We start from the raw sequence: 15936 nt of genomic DNA, 5'->3' as shown, positions 1-15936 counted from the left end.
GTTGCCAACGCACTCCACTAAGCTCGATCGCCCACCAACCCAAACAGCTCCCCAAACCATCACGCTGAAACTACGATGCTTCCCAGTTGGCTGCAATCTGTTGAGCCAAAACTCTTGGTAAGGCATTCTCCAGACCCATATCCTTCCACTGTCCGAAAATGATCGAATCTTGATTCGTCTGAGAACAATACGGTCTTCCAAATGTCCAGAGGCTTGGTCATCATATCACTTGCCCACTTCTTTCGTCTGACTATGTTGGCAGGTCTTAATAAGGGCTTCCAGCTAGCTGCTCTGCAACGATAACCCAATCTGTGGAGAATCCGTTGAACATATTTTGGGGCTCATCCCACCAACTTTAGCCACTTCTGCAGTCGTTAATCTGGGATCCATTTCGATGCTCCTCTTGACAGCACTTTTTGTCCTCTCCGATGGACCAGGATGACCCGGACGCTGCTCAGTTGTTTTCTTGCCGTGTTTCCTGAACTGCACGATGATTCTGTTGACTGTCGAAAGCGGGATTCCCAAATTCTGCGAAATTTGCCGCTAACTTATTCCACCATCTTCTAGACCAACTATCCTTCCTCTAACAAAATCTGACAATTCGAGAGAACCTTGAGTTCTAGGCATGTTGTAGCACAAGATAATTAGTGTGCGGACCATTTTCATTTATATAGTGCTCTGTGAACACAAATTAGTTAGCATAAATCAGTTAAATGACGAAAAATTAGGTGTCTATTTACTTGTGACCACTCAGTGTATATATCTGTCTGAAAGTATTTAGCTATACATCAGCCTATACTGTTACTTGGCTATGTACCTACCCTCGAAACGTACATATGCAAATCGTTGGGTTTCTATTTGTAGCATATATTTTTCTCAGCTACTTACTGATACTTCATTCTCAAAGCTACAGCATACAATTTAGTCACCTTTTAAACAATGAAAGAACTATGAAAATCCCGTATCCTTTTATCAAGTACAAGTTTTTTAGATATTTTGATCGCTAGTTATAGAAAAATTAAACTCTTTTTGTTTACTAATTTGCTCTTCAAATGATTTCATGATCGACTGGTTACATTACATCACCATTTCTTTGGATAATGTTTTACACAGATAGATGGAAAATAAAGATAAGCTGATCTTACTATATTTTGGTCGAACTTGGCTATAGATACGTCCAGATGAGATCTTTATCTTTTATGTTTAGCATAGTATTTAATTAATTTTCATAATTCATAGCTTTCTTCGATAAAAAAAATTTAATCTACGATAGAACATGACAAACATAACACAAACAATTGGTATTCCGTAACTAAGACATACTCTATTATTTCTTTAATTTCATTTTCATTAACAGTATTGTTTAATGTATCTATTTCTATTGTTTAATTTTATTACTATTATGTTTTTAACATAAAGATAATTTTGCATTGTTAGCTCGTTATATTTACTTGGGACTGGCCTAAATATCCTAAGCTGGCCAAACCTCGTGAAATATTGTTAGGATTACAACCGAAAATATCACAAACAGTGAGGGTACCCAACTGATGAAACAATGCATTCTGATCTTCTAATTTTTATGAATAAGAACGTAAGAACAGTATATTTAATTAGCTATACTGATTACTGCATTGATTTTTAGTTCTGGACTATGTAGGTGGCTTGCTTTGATTGTTTCATTTCATATTAGTTAGTTGCTTTTTTAATCTGACTATGCCATAGTCTATATGAAAATACAAAACAAATAATAATGAATAAGTATCACTTTTCAAAACCAAACAAGTCTTCCTGTTTATGTACGAAGAGAAGTGATTCTATATTTAGTATATTTCCATTTATCTAAAAACAAAAAGACACAGCTCCATGTGTATTTTCCAAAGCCCTCGAGCGAAAACAAACTTAACTTGAGACAACGTTCTTTTATGCCCTAAATTTCTTTAAAGTTTTCTAAATAAAATAATCATGAACGAAGGTTCTGTTAAAACAATAATTATTCATAAATTAAATTATTTTAAAAAACGTTCAAAATATACGAACAATCGCTTTTAATGCTCTTCTACAAATTATGAGGATTCAGCCAATAATTTTTATAGAGATTGTTAACATGAAAACATCTCACAATACCATCTTTCGCTAAAACCTAACTGTTTACCCAGAATTTCTGAAATTAAACCTTTGTTGGATGAATAAATACTGGGCATAAAAGCAGTAGATAGATTGTATTAAACCATTATACAGGTAGACAGACAGACATATAAATCGGAAGCATACAGTTTACTAACGATAGTTGGAATAGTTTACTTCAGAGTAGACGCTGCGTATGCTCGGCATAATTAATAGAATGTTTGTTACCTTTGTCGCTAATAAGCACATGGACGTTTTAATTAGTTCGAGCGGCTGTATTTTCTGTATTTCGCTTCTAAAAGGAACCGCTTTTCGCTTTCAGACTTAGTGTTCCATAAATCATTAATAAGATGGTAAGATGGTTTAAAAACACGACCTCTTGTACTTTAGCTGTGCCTCCTAGTTATCTTGACGTACACGTAAGCCTACAATGCCGTGTTTGAGTACTGTAATCAATTTTGGATTATTAAACAGGGCTGGCGCAAAATAAGTTTGATTATAAACGCATAGATGGCAGGAAAACCATACAATCTACAGCTTTTACAGTTGATACAGGAGTATCAAATCATAAGCGAAAAACCTTTCTGAAGAAAAAAACTATCATAGGTGGCGCTAAAAGATAGTAATCTTGAAATACGGTAAAAATTTTCGTTTTTTATAAATAATATGGTAGTTCAAATGAAATCACATCAAATTTTCAGTATTTCCTCCGTCCACTTCAACAATAGAGTTCAGATAGGGTAGGGCATGATAGGAAGCAGCACAAAACACACCTACAGTGATGTGCATAGCGTAATGTTGATTACTAGACTACCCATGACCCGTTGGGTCACCAACTATTCAGAGGTTATGAAGAATTCAAGCTCATTTCAATATTGCACCGAAAATGAAGGTTTATTTTGAGATAATCGAATTAAATATTTCAATCAATTCGTGTTATTCATAATTCAAGAAAAGATATTTGATTGTTGATCGGGAGTAAAAGGAAAGACCATTTCATTTTTCGTGAAGTCAGAGTTTTCAGGTATTGTGATGAATTAGTTCATTATGTTGTGGTCTTTCCTCTTAAACCTTCTACAACTAAGAAACTTTATTTTTTTTCGAATTACCTACCATAACAAAGGCACATTACTGAGAAATTCTTCAAGATCTTGTATTTATTATCTTACGCCTTTTAATGAAGATGCGAACATTGACAGTGAAATAGATTTGAACGAAGTTTCGTGAAGAGCGCGAACGGTAGTGTGATGTAAAATTACTCATGCTAGAAATTTTCATAAAAGTGACCCGAAAAACGGCGCTAACTCGGTAACCCGTGGCCCGATTTTAACGAAACTTGTTTTATTCTGTTTCTATTCTCATTTCATTACAAATATGGCGCTATTGTGCACCGTTTTTGCTGTATTTAATTACAGACAAGCAAACAAATAAACAATCTCAGAGTTTTAGTAGTATATAGATAACCTTTGACCCAAGTATTAACTTTGAGTTGAGTAATTATAACTATCCTACTTATCGATACGTGAATGAATGAGCTGTGACATCAAACTCACAATTTTACCTGCAATTCTTTATAACATCACGACATGAGCGATAAGGTTGAAGATCGCATTTAGCGCCATCTATATTCATTATTTTAATAAATCTGTTCTATATTTGTTTTTATTCGTCTTTCTCAGTTGACAAAGATGTAGTTTGTATAGTTTTTACACCATCTATATATTATACTATAACTTACTGCCAGCCGTGTACATTATTCATATCCGAAACTGGTGATTCCGCTACCGATACATCTGGGGCTGCCAACATTAGCGCTACTTCCCGCTACACTTACATCCGAACTTGTCTGATTTCATGCTGAGAGAGCACGATTCAGTGACAGAAACATTTATTACCACATAATAATCTTCTAGCATTAAGAAATAACATTTATCTATAAGTTTTTGTTTCAAAAAAATTCATGATAAAACAAAGGACGGCTTTAATATGTCATGAGGACAAACAATAAGCCACGTGGAAAACAACTTTAGTAAATGGTAAAAACGAAGAATACGTTAACTAGAAAGACAACTTCTAAAATGTGGTAACAAAAACGAACATGCCAACTAGAAAAACAACTTTGATCCGCAGTAAGAACGACGAGTACGCTAAATAGAAGAACAACTTTAACGTATGGTAAGAATGATAAATAAGGCACGTAGCATGACAACTTTAACGTGTGGTAAGAATGACGAACTCGCCAAATACAAAAAAAAATTGACATGTGAAAAGAACAACGAATAAGTCGCGTTGCAAAACAGATTTAACGTACAGTAAGATTGTTTATTCGTTATTTTAGTACATGGCTATACAAAGGGCTATCTGTGCTCTGTCAATCGCGAGTATCGAAATTCAATTTTAAGCATTACAAGTCCTCAGAATTACCGCTGAGTCACCGGGGGAGGGCAAGAATGGGAATAAATCAAGTAACATTAAAAACAATATTTTGATGTTGCTATACATGATATTAATAAATTTTGGGAGAACTAATAAACCTTTTTTATATTTTTGTCAGAAGAAAACTTCTTTGAATCGTCTCTGTTAATGATATGTGGAAAAGTGTGCAATTTTGGTAAATTAATAACAACAAAAATGTTGAAGTAGAAGACGATTTATACATTTTGGACAACGGGATTTAAAAATATCATTTGGAAAGCTGGATTAAATTGCACGTTTAATAAACTCAATAGTGACTAAATTTCATATACTGACGAAAGTAAACACTGTCTGGTTCAAAAAGTTGTGCATTTCCTCAGGCTGAATATTTATATATTATGCAGCTCGACATCCATAAATATTTCAAATAGCGTTGCAACTAAGGTTTTAGTGTTGAGACTCAACTGACCTGAGGAATTACGGTACACAGTTAGTAACAGTCTACAAAGGAGTCAGTAACTAATGGGAAGCTAAAAATTTGAATACTTCGTTTATTTTTGTTGTTGTTGTTTTATTTTGCGATAGTGATAAAGAAATATGTTTTGTTAACACCGGCCTTATAAGTGATAACTCAACGATATACTGATCAGATGAATTACAAAACGAATTATGAACAGACTCAGCTTGTCTTACCAATAATTTAACATTGCTAATTTTGATTGGTATCCCCATCAATACAGTTGCCCTAGATTAAAGAGAAAAAACTGGTAAGCTCTGATCGTGAAAGAATTATTGGTAGATTAAATTTCCAAACTGTTGTTATTAAGACATAGAATAAATCACTATTTCAACACTTGCTTATCAATGTCACAAATAATGTGCTGGTCAAGCATGAGAGTGTAAAATGTAAATATTATACAAATAAACTAGAGTTTAGAGCTTATTTTTTGTTAGGTACAATCCTACAAAATTGGCTGTCTGTGCTATGCACATCACGGATATTGAAACCCAAATTTTAGCGTTATAAGCCTTCATACTTACCAATAAGCCACTGGAGGGTGGCTTAACCTACAATATAGGCTATCTGTGCTGTGCCCATCACGGCTACCGAAAACAGGTTTTTAGAGCTTTCAGCCTTCAGGCATATTGCTGAGCCACTGAGGAGTAGGGGGGTGGGGGCTAAACTAGAGTAATGATGTACTGGTAAAACCCAAACATATGTAATACAAGAATTATACAATTAAACTACAGTAATGGTGTGTTGTAAAACTCAAAAACCAAATTTAAGTATTATATAACTAAACTGGGTTAATAATGTGTTAGGCAAGCCAAAACGTGTAAAAATGGGTTATCATTGAACTGTGGTATTGACGTGTTGGTGAAGTCAAAAATGTGTAAAGTTTTAGTATGACATCACTGAAGTGAGCTAATTATATATTAGTCGAAGCAAAATGTATACAATTTTTGTATGACATCACCCAAGTGAGCTAATGATATATTGTATCTCATTGAACTGGAGTAGTGACGTGCTAGTCAAGTCATAATCTGTAAAATTATTATATAGCAACATCAAACTGAGATAGTGGTGTGTTGTTAGTCAAGCCAGATAGTGAGAAAATATTAATATCGTATCATCTAAGAGGATTAATGATCTGTTGGTCAAGCCAATGTTTTAGTATTATATCATCGAAATAGGTTTTAGTTTCTTTATCTTATTACCGTCTCTTTTAGTTTTAATAAATTTCGAATCGGTTTTCCCTTTTTTTTATTTTACAATGAAGGACCCTTAAGAAACCAGCAAAAAAAAAACAAAAAAACTTTCCTTCATTTAGGGGTTAAACGTATAATCGTGACCATTTATTAACTGCTACAGTTGCATATCTCATACTATGCCATCAAAAAATGTTACACAATTCACTGAGGCAAAGCATTACTTTTCAGTATTATACAGGGCTCTGATGACGTAATACGATATTCTAGTATACAGAGCAATGAATTTCTGGTGACGTAATTTGGTATTCAGCAAACCACAGGCTGACCTCAGCTTCAATTAGTTTACTTAAAATGTACTAGTTCCGTACATTAACCTCTTCAGTTGACAACAAGATACAAGATACCTACCTGCACGAGGACGATGACCTCATGCTGGCAATAGTTAATTCGGATTTTGTTTTAAAACGTATTGTTTGATGGCAGGAAGAACAAGGATCTGTGGCGTTGCTCTCTTCGTGCTACCAGTTACCATCTCTAACACATACATACAGATGGTATTAATCTGATCCGATTGCTGTGAGATAAGATTGATACCCCATCTCAAACAGTTTGATACCGTGAAGAAATACATTAGTAATTTTGAGAATGTGTTAATTTTCTGTGAAGACTGAGATTAGATTTTTAAGAACCAGAAACTTCTTGCATCATTAATTAGGAATTATGCAATAGCGTGTTTTTTGTTGTTGTTGTTCAAATTGCTTTGTGTTGCGCTTTCTTTCACGACACTTTTTTTTCTTAAATCATTCTCTGCCACGTTTATAGGTAATCAACTCTTCTAGTTTTGAGTTTATTTTTAGATACACAATAAAATGTACACGCGTTTGAATATTTCACTAGTTATCTGAAACTTGTAAACTTTACGAAGTTTCAACAACGAATAGTTCTTCTTAATGATGATACACAGTGCTCTAGAAGAAGGACTTGTTTAGCACTGAACGCGAATCAAATATATTCGGGTATTACAAAATACATTATTTTTCTAACTCATCTCCGTCGTTGCTTTTCACTTTAGTTATTTTAGCAGCTTTGCAATAAATACAAATGTATTTTCTTTTAATTATTGTTTTTTTTAAGAAGCTTTATTAATTATAGAAACATTAAATATCTTTCTATCATTGTACGTCTTTCCTGACGAGATTAAGGAAAAGATAGCTGGTCTATATAATTTTTTTTTTCTCACTTATATTTAGGATTTATCTTGTGATATTGTTCTAACTTTTTTCTCGACAATACATCAGTAGAATACTTTTTTACAATTTCACGGTACCAGGGTTTAATCATCAAACGATTTTAATATATTATAATTACTGAAAATAATTCTCAATTATTCTACGATAAACGCTGAGATAGGTGGATAGAAATACAATACAGAAACAATACAATGGCAGCAAAGTAATGAAAAAGAAACCTGAGAAAAGACGGACAAACGTTTAGATAAGTAACTATTGTTTATGACGAGTCTCTTGGGTATAACAAGCGAAATAAATTAGTCTGTTTCATAGCATTACAAGTGTTGTTAGACTATCTTAAGATTTGCTTGATTTTCTAGCACAAACCGGAACTGTACAACACAATGCTACATGTCAAAAGATCAGGTTTCTTGTTTGACGCGCGTTGTCATTTAAGGACACTGAAGTTGACTCAAAGAGACATCCACCTCTTAAGGACTCAGGCTTACCTGCTACTGTTGAAAAAGAGAAGGTAAAACACGTGTCTTAATCACGTGGTTCCATGAATATGTTGCAATGCGAAGTCTTTCACTGATTGTTAAAAATTTTAATACTTTTCGAGAAAAAGAGAGAAACAAGAACATATTGTAATATTATACATAATAAAGCGCACAGCGTTTGTGGCTGAAAACTAAAGGGTACATTCACCTGAATGTTCCAAAAACTAACGAAAGATTTCACCATACAAAATACTAATAAGGCATGAAATATTGGCGGCTCAGATCTACATGGTAAATTAGCTTGTGTATTACTCATAATTCACTCCTGAAAAAAAGTCTAGCATCCGCAAGTGCTCGGAATAGTGTTTGTTTTAAAATTTCGTGCTAAGCTCACAAGGGTTATCTGCAGGTAGCTATGCATCTCTAATTGTAAACTGATATATTAGAGGAAAGGCAGCTAATCAAAAGCACCCACCGGACAGTATTTTCTGGACGTAGACAGTTGGATATAGGAAAATACAAACTCGTATACGATGGATTTTGCATATATTTTCTTAGCTTTGTTATATATAATTTCAAAGTTAAAGTTTCTAGTTTATTGTGCTCATAGAATTATTAGTAATACCATTTCGTTATTCCAAAACATGAAAGAAAGGTAATATTGAATTATTTTGGACCAATCTAATATCACTGGAAACATTTTTGTAAATAAAGTTGTGTCATTAAATCTATTGCACTTGAGCTTTTTTTTTCAGGGGGGGGTGCCTTAAGAACTGACATGTGCAAAATATAAATAATAAATATAACTTTTACTCCAGGGATGGATGACTTTGATAATTCTCCAAGGTTTAATTTTAAATGTAACACAACATTACATTCTGGAAGGAGGGGAAGGATTCAAGAAATTTCAAATGATTAGTGCTTTGAGTTTTGATTATAAACTATCGTAGTCATTATTTAATTTCTGTAGTGCATATTGGTGTATAGAATACATATTAATACTAGAAATAAACGATGTTATAACACCAAAATGTATTATTATTTAATTAGACACTCAACATTTCGCTTTACAGCTTCTTCAGGAGTATTCACTAAAACACAAAACGAAACTGACAGTACAAAGCTTCAAAGCATCAAGTCGTGAAACATCGTGAAAGGTTGGGGATTTTTTTTAGACTGGTAGGGAGGTAGCCCAGGCAAATCCAGGTGGAGGGAACAGGCCATCAAATTCATCTTCCTCTTATTCAAACTCAAATTGAAGGGAAAGAACATCAGCTAAACAGACAGGAATTGAAGGCCCAACATACTTGCTGGATCCCACAACATGCTGTTGTCTAAAATCAGTTTGGAAAAAGAATACTTTTCCAAGACATTTTGTGAATTTGAAACATCTTTCTACTCCGACATACTTGAATTTTGACAATTCTAAGATTGTAAGTAATTTTCCACTCGAACGACAAAAATAAAATGAACACATATCATACGGTTCCATATGTTGTTTTTATTTTGTTTGTTTGTTTTTGTTGTTTTCAGATTTAAAGATGGAATTTTAAAGATGTTTGGTTTATGAACTTTTATTGTCCAACCTGTGAGAATGCTCCTATCGATGCTAAGATATGAAGCAGTCCTAGGTCGACATGCATTGAGTGATTGTGATGTGAGGATGTCTTCTGCCATATTCAAGAATATATGTGTTGTTTTTTTTGTGTTATTTTGTTTTTGGTGTTAAGCACAAATCTACACAATGGGCAATCTGTGTTGTGCCTACTGCGGATATCGAAACCAAATGTTTTTTTGTTATAAGCTCTCAGACTTATCACTGAGCCACAGAGGGGCTCAAGCATATAGAAAAGGCAGAGAATGAGTTGATACTATGAATAAAATAAGCTTTTCTGATTCTTCAAAAGAAGTGAGACTTGAATGACAAACCAAGTGTTATAAAATTTCTATTAGTGATCTAAACTCTATTGTATTTCAGTATATTATTTTAAAAAACTGGGAAGAAAGAAAACAGGAATAAATCAACCATATTTTACTTTGTTCTTGTCTATAATCCTAGTATGTGAAGACACCGCTAACTGACGCAAAAATACATAGTTAGATGTTTCTCTTGAACTACATAATTCGAATCAAAATACGTGTACGATGCTGAAAAACACCTGAAATGGGCTCTAGAGCTATACACTCTCGCTCATAGCATTGTATTAACCAGTTCAACGAAGCACAATTTACTTAACATTCCCACTGTGTTCAGAATTTGGGTAAGTCTGTTAATTTTCGGGTCATATTGACCGGATCCAATTTCAAACAGCTTTGAAAGGATATAGTGTTTTTTTATTTAGATGGCTTTTACTATTTTACACTTTATAATATTATAAATTATGTAGTGTAATTATAAAAAAAACAACTTAAAGACAGATTTATTCCATCACGACATGATAGAAACCATTGTCGGGCCAGATAGACCCGAAACATAATAGGAGGTTAAGCACATTTTCGGTAGATGTTTGTAATTGTTGGCATTTTATGGTAGCATACATTTCATAATTAAGACTAGTATATACCTATAGCGACTAGTCCTCCTGGTGGCTCAGCGGAAAGTCTGTGGGTTAATAAATCGCGTTTCGACACACGAGGTGGGCAAAAACACAGATTGTACGTTGTGTAGCTTTGCGTTTAATAACAAACAAACAAGATGTTTGTACATGTTAGGTTTGTATGTAGGGGGTACATATAGATTTTTATAACTAACCGACCTATGGATTTATATAGAATATTTTCATAGTTAACAGATTTTCAGCCTACCTTTGGATGTGTCTGTTTGGGAAAGGCGACCTTTGGATCTATCTGAAATAAATTAAAACCATATAAATAAAAGGTTAGGAAACAATATTAAAGTAATAAGTAAAAGACAATGTTCTAATAACTCTCATTTCCCTGTATTGGCAAACGTTATATATATATATATATACACACATATTAACCTCTACAAAAACCTTAACGCTGCACCTAATCTACAAAAATTAGCTATTAATACGCTTAAATGCAGGCTTAAGAAACATGTAAAGATAAAAAAAATAAGTATTGTTCCCGAAAAATGATGTTTATATATATATATATATATATATATACACATGTTTCATCCTGATAAGAGAGAAACATATATAAATGTTGGATTTTGATAAGTATCTTTTAAAGCGAACATCTTTGTTGGTTTCTTTAATAACGGAAAAAAAGTATCTCTTAAGGCAAATTTCCTTGTTTGTTGCCTTGGTAACGCAAAGACAAGTATTTCCACAAGCGAATTTTCCGTGTTTCCTTGGTAACGAACGATAAATGTCCCCGTAAACAAATTTACTTGTCTGTTTTCTTGGTAACGAATCGACAAGTATTTTTGAAGCGAATTTACTCGCTTGTTTAACTGGTAATGGACCAAAAACTAACTCTCTCTCTCTTTGTGTGTGTGTGTGTAATAGCGAATTTACTTGTCAATATATATAAAACCTAAGTTTTTGGTCGGACACGCTCGATTTATCCGACTTTCGTGAGTTACATGAATCCAATTCCACTTTTCTCCTACAACACTTCCTCTTTTGATTGTCCGTTTCCATTTCTGTTGAATTTAATCGCTAACACAGGCGTAAATAGCTCCTAAATTTCGGCACCTTTTCTACTATATAAAAGCCTGTCAAGGAGGGAGTTCCCAGGACCAGATCAGGCATAGCGTTATGTGTGACACCACATCATCCAAATCATTATGACGTCAAGATAGGTAAAATCTGAATAGGAAAGCCGGAAACACTCCCATGATCGAAGAAACGGAAGTGCATTCGCACCCTATCAACGCCTGTGAAAAATAAGTCACAAGTTAGCGCAAATATCTATGCTTGGGAATTATTACAAAAAAGCCTTTGTTAAAACAGGTTGAAATATCAATTATATGTAAGGAAGAAGACGACTTTTCCTCAGCAGAAGGACAGATGCGTATGCAATCACATGGTCATCGTATGTTTTAATCTTTTATCCAAATGCACCAATATGTAGCATGTTTTCATATTTAGTGCATTTTGGAGCAATATATAGCATGTTCTTGGGAAAGTAAATCTTATATTTATTTTGTGTATTGCCGGTTTTATTCGGAATAATTTTAGTTTCCAGTGGTTGCTCGTCATTTGTGACGTTAGTGTATTTAATAATGATCTTACCTTCTTCCCGTCTAGTTCGTGAGGTCCATTTGCTAAAACTTTGTCTATACTATTGGGGTCAGCAAATGTAACGAAACCAAAGCCACTGTGAGAAAAAAAAACATCAAACAGGAATTAGCTAAATGCTTTTCACACTATTTCAAGACTATTAAGCACACACACATATATAAAGTAAAAGATAGATTTTCAATTATAGCAATGTTTTTCTCGTAGGTGAGTTATTCTAATTTTCAGAAAGTAATATCACTCGCTACCCTTATTTTAGCTCCATGTTGTTACCTAGAATAACATTTGGTGGAGTCAAAATAGGGATTTGTAGTTAGAGTAAATAATGTCTCCAGCCTTGTTTTCTTACTTTTTTGCTGTTCCTGGTTTTTATATTCCCAAGTTTTTATTTATTTTGCTTGCTAGCTTTTTATGCTCAACTATGAGAAAAGGATTAGTTGATACGGTAGCTAACTTTATACATTGTAATGATAATATACATAGCTAGTAGCTAGCTGATACGGTTCATGATGATTTACTGTAACTACTGACTATCTGATCGCATCAGTTCGAGATGTAAAATGTTAAACTGCAGCTGAAGATTTGTTTGAGAATATAGTGAGCGTTTATAGTTTCTGTGTAACTAAATTTTCTATATATAACGCATAGCAATAGGCAAAATATGCCTAAACTAAGACACAACACCCATTAAGTGCGAAAAGCAGCCTTTTCAAATAAAACATATACGTCAAAAACATCGCTTTGAATGGAACTTCGAGTCTTTTAAAGTAATTATTCTACGAATGTGTGTAATAAAACTTAATATTATGTGTACTGGTTTTTGTACTCCTTCACTTTATACATAATATGGGGGTTGGCTCCATAAAGACGCCAATTGTATAGTATACACAGCATTAAGTATCTACATGTTACAGTCATCTAACGTTCATCTATTATTTGTTGGTAATTCCTGTTTCACCCTGTAATTAAACTTTTTAAAGGAACAACATATATTTGTAAAAACGTTAACTTCAAGGGGTAATGATAACATCGTTTACATTATAATTATGATATTTTTGAGCTTATGCAAAATGTAGAAGAAACAAATTGACTTTTCAATACCCCTACGACCTTCGCAGTACCTTATTTAGTATTCTACAAAAGGTTTGGGTGCAAGTCGTTTTTGTTCTGGCTAGCAAGAGAAGAAGAAGAAGAATTACAAACGGGTCGTTTTGAGCTGATATTTTTTTCCTTATAAGTCTAAGATGCGCGATGTTTTGTGCATTTTTATATGTGTACAGCCTCAGCAAACTATAGTAAAGGTTTTAAAGTGTTGTTTGAACTGAATCTGTACTGTTTAAGGTGCTTTTTGTCCGAACGTTCTACTTGTTTTTTGTGCAATTCCTTGCGATCCCCATTATGAACCTCTATCGTAATTCGTGATAACGAACGATATGTTTTAATGCAGTTTAAATGTAAACTTCAATATTTAAAACAGGAAGTAAAGCTTGAGTGTTCTTCAAGATTTATGATGAGATATATTTTATAATACATGCTATTTTTACCTTATATCACTGCATATATCACTGCTATTCCTTACCTTATATCACTGCATATATCACTGCTATTTTTTATCTTATATCACTGCATATATCACTGCTATTTTTTTACCTTATATCACTGCTATTTTTACCTTATATCACTGCATATATCACTGCTATTTTTACCTTATATCACTGCTATTTTTCTACCTCATATCATTGCATATAAGCTTCATTATTCAAAACCGGAAGAATATCTTGACTGATTCTAGATTGTATTTCAAGGTTTTTGATAAAAAGGATGGCTTCCAGGAGAGCCATATTTACTGTGAAACGAAACGTAATGTTTCAATACATCTTATTACGAACAGAGACACGACAAATTTGTGTCTATCTTTCGTAACACGAGTGTGCAACTAATTTCCTTTCAAGTGTAACAAAATAAAGCAATTTATAACAATATGATACCAACACTTAAGTTAGCGAGCACAATGTTGCAAAATTCTCAATAATGTGAGTACACAAAAATGATACTTTTGCGTGCAATGCACAAACATCGAAACTTTCTAAATACACAGAGATAATAATACTTAGATGTTTATCTATTTACAACAGAGAAGCTTAGAGCAGAATAGGATATTGTTGAATCAATTTCAACAAGTTTGTTCTCAGAAATATAGAAAGTTTTCTGAGAATTAGCTGAGACAATGTTTGAACTGTAATTAAACAAACTCGCCTAAACTTTGTTATAGCTATAAATAGATGAAAACTTTCTTTAAAGTTATCAAACTAGTAGCAATTTAAAAGCTGAATTAATCTGGTTGATATTCGGTTTCAGCTTACATAAGATCTTAAGCCTCTCCCGGTGTCTCGGCGGTAAGTCTAAGGGCTTATAACTGTACCCGCGGTGGGAAGAGAATAGATAGCCCAATATGTAGCTTTGTGCTCATAATAACTGGAATAGACGACTAAGTAACACTCCGTTAGTGCGTGCTCTAATACACTTGATTTATTCGGCGTTATTGTTTGTTTAGAGCAAAGCCACACCGAGCTATCTGTTGGGCTCATCTCGAGAAATCGAACCCCTGATTTTAACGTTGTGAATCTGTAAATCACATGCTGTCCCAGTGAGAAACATTCGGCGTTCTTAAATTTGCATGTATTTTTGTTTTTGATTTTAGCATCAGTAGATTTCTTGTAGTAAAAATTATTTAGCCTTGCTTGCAACAAGAACAGGTAAATTGGTAAGGTACATTTGATGCTTTCAATGGAGAAATACGATCTTTATATCTGAAGAAATACTGTAAAAGACATTCAGGTTGAAAATACATTTAGGTTGTAAAAGGGGATACTTGTTTGTTTATTTGTTTTGAATTTCGCGCAAAGCTACACGAGGGCTATCTGCGCTAGCCGTCCCTAATTTAGCAGTGTAGGAATAGAGGGAAGGCAGCTAGTCATCACCACTCACCGCCAACTCTTGGGCTACTTTTTTACCAACGAATAGTGGGATTGACAGTCACTTTATAACGCCCCCAAGGCTGAAAGAGCGAGCAAGTTTGGTGAGACGGGTAATTGAACCCAAGACCCGCAGATTGCGAGTCGAGCGTCCCTAACCACCTGTCATGCCAGGCCTAGTCTTATGCGTCTGCTGTTTATCATTACAAAAACAAACGTTATCATTAGAGATATTTGTTGTTGTTTTTTGACGATCTAACAGCATTTTAAAAGATTTGAGTTGCTACACTTTCGTAATTTAACTTAAGAGAAAGCTATAATTAGTAGTCAAGTCCAATTGTTTTCATTCTATTGCTTGAAGAAGCCTTTTATCGATGACTCACTAAATAAAAATACATCTAATTTAGGTAATATTGCCCGTTTTAAATATAAAAAAACCGTTCCCCGGTCAGACAGCGGTAAAATTCGGGGTTCGATTCCCCGCGGTGGACACACCAGATAGTCCAATGTGGCTTTGCTCTAAAACAAACAAATAAAAAAAAACATAAAAAATTGCTTTATTCATTTATTGTATCAGTTTAACATATAAGTAGTCAACACGGGACTTTTTTAAGTTTTATTAAAAAGTCGTTACTCAAACAGTAAAATAAGTCATTTTCTTCCTATATAGCAAAAATACTACAACTCCTTTGGTTATTAACAGACGTCACATTAATGTTGCTTTTTTTTAATGAAAAAACCCGAACAACTTATTATATCAAAACAAAAC

General features: G+C 33.7%; 1 pseudogene; it reads right to left on the bottom strand.

The window, feature by feature from the left end:
* The window catches only part of LOC106477718, a 131650-nt pseudogene that overhangs the window by 107592 nt on the left and 8122 nt on the right, over window positions 1–15936 (bottom strand).

The sequence above is a fragment of the Limulus polyphemus genome, unplaced genomic scaffold (genome assembly GCF_000517525.1).
Source record: "Limulus polyphemus unplaced genomic scaffold, Limulus_polyphemus-2.1.2 Scaffold169, whole genome shotgun sequence".
In the NCBI taxonomy this organism is placed as follows: Eukaryota; Metazoa; Arthropoda; class Merostomata; order Xiphosura; family Limulidae; genus Limulus; species Limulus polyphemus.
The sequence above is the reverse complement of the archived record's forward strand: the minus strand, read 5'-3'. Positions and strand labels throughout refer to the sequence as shown.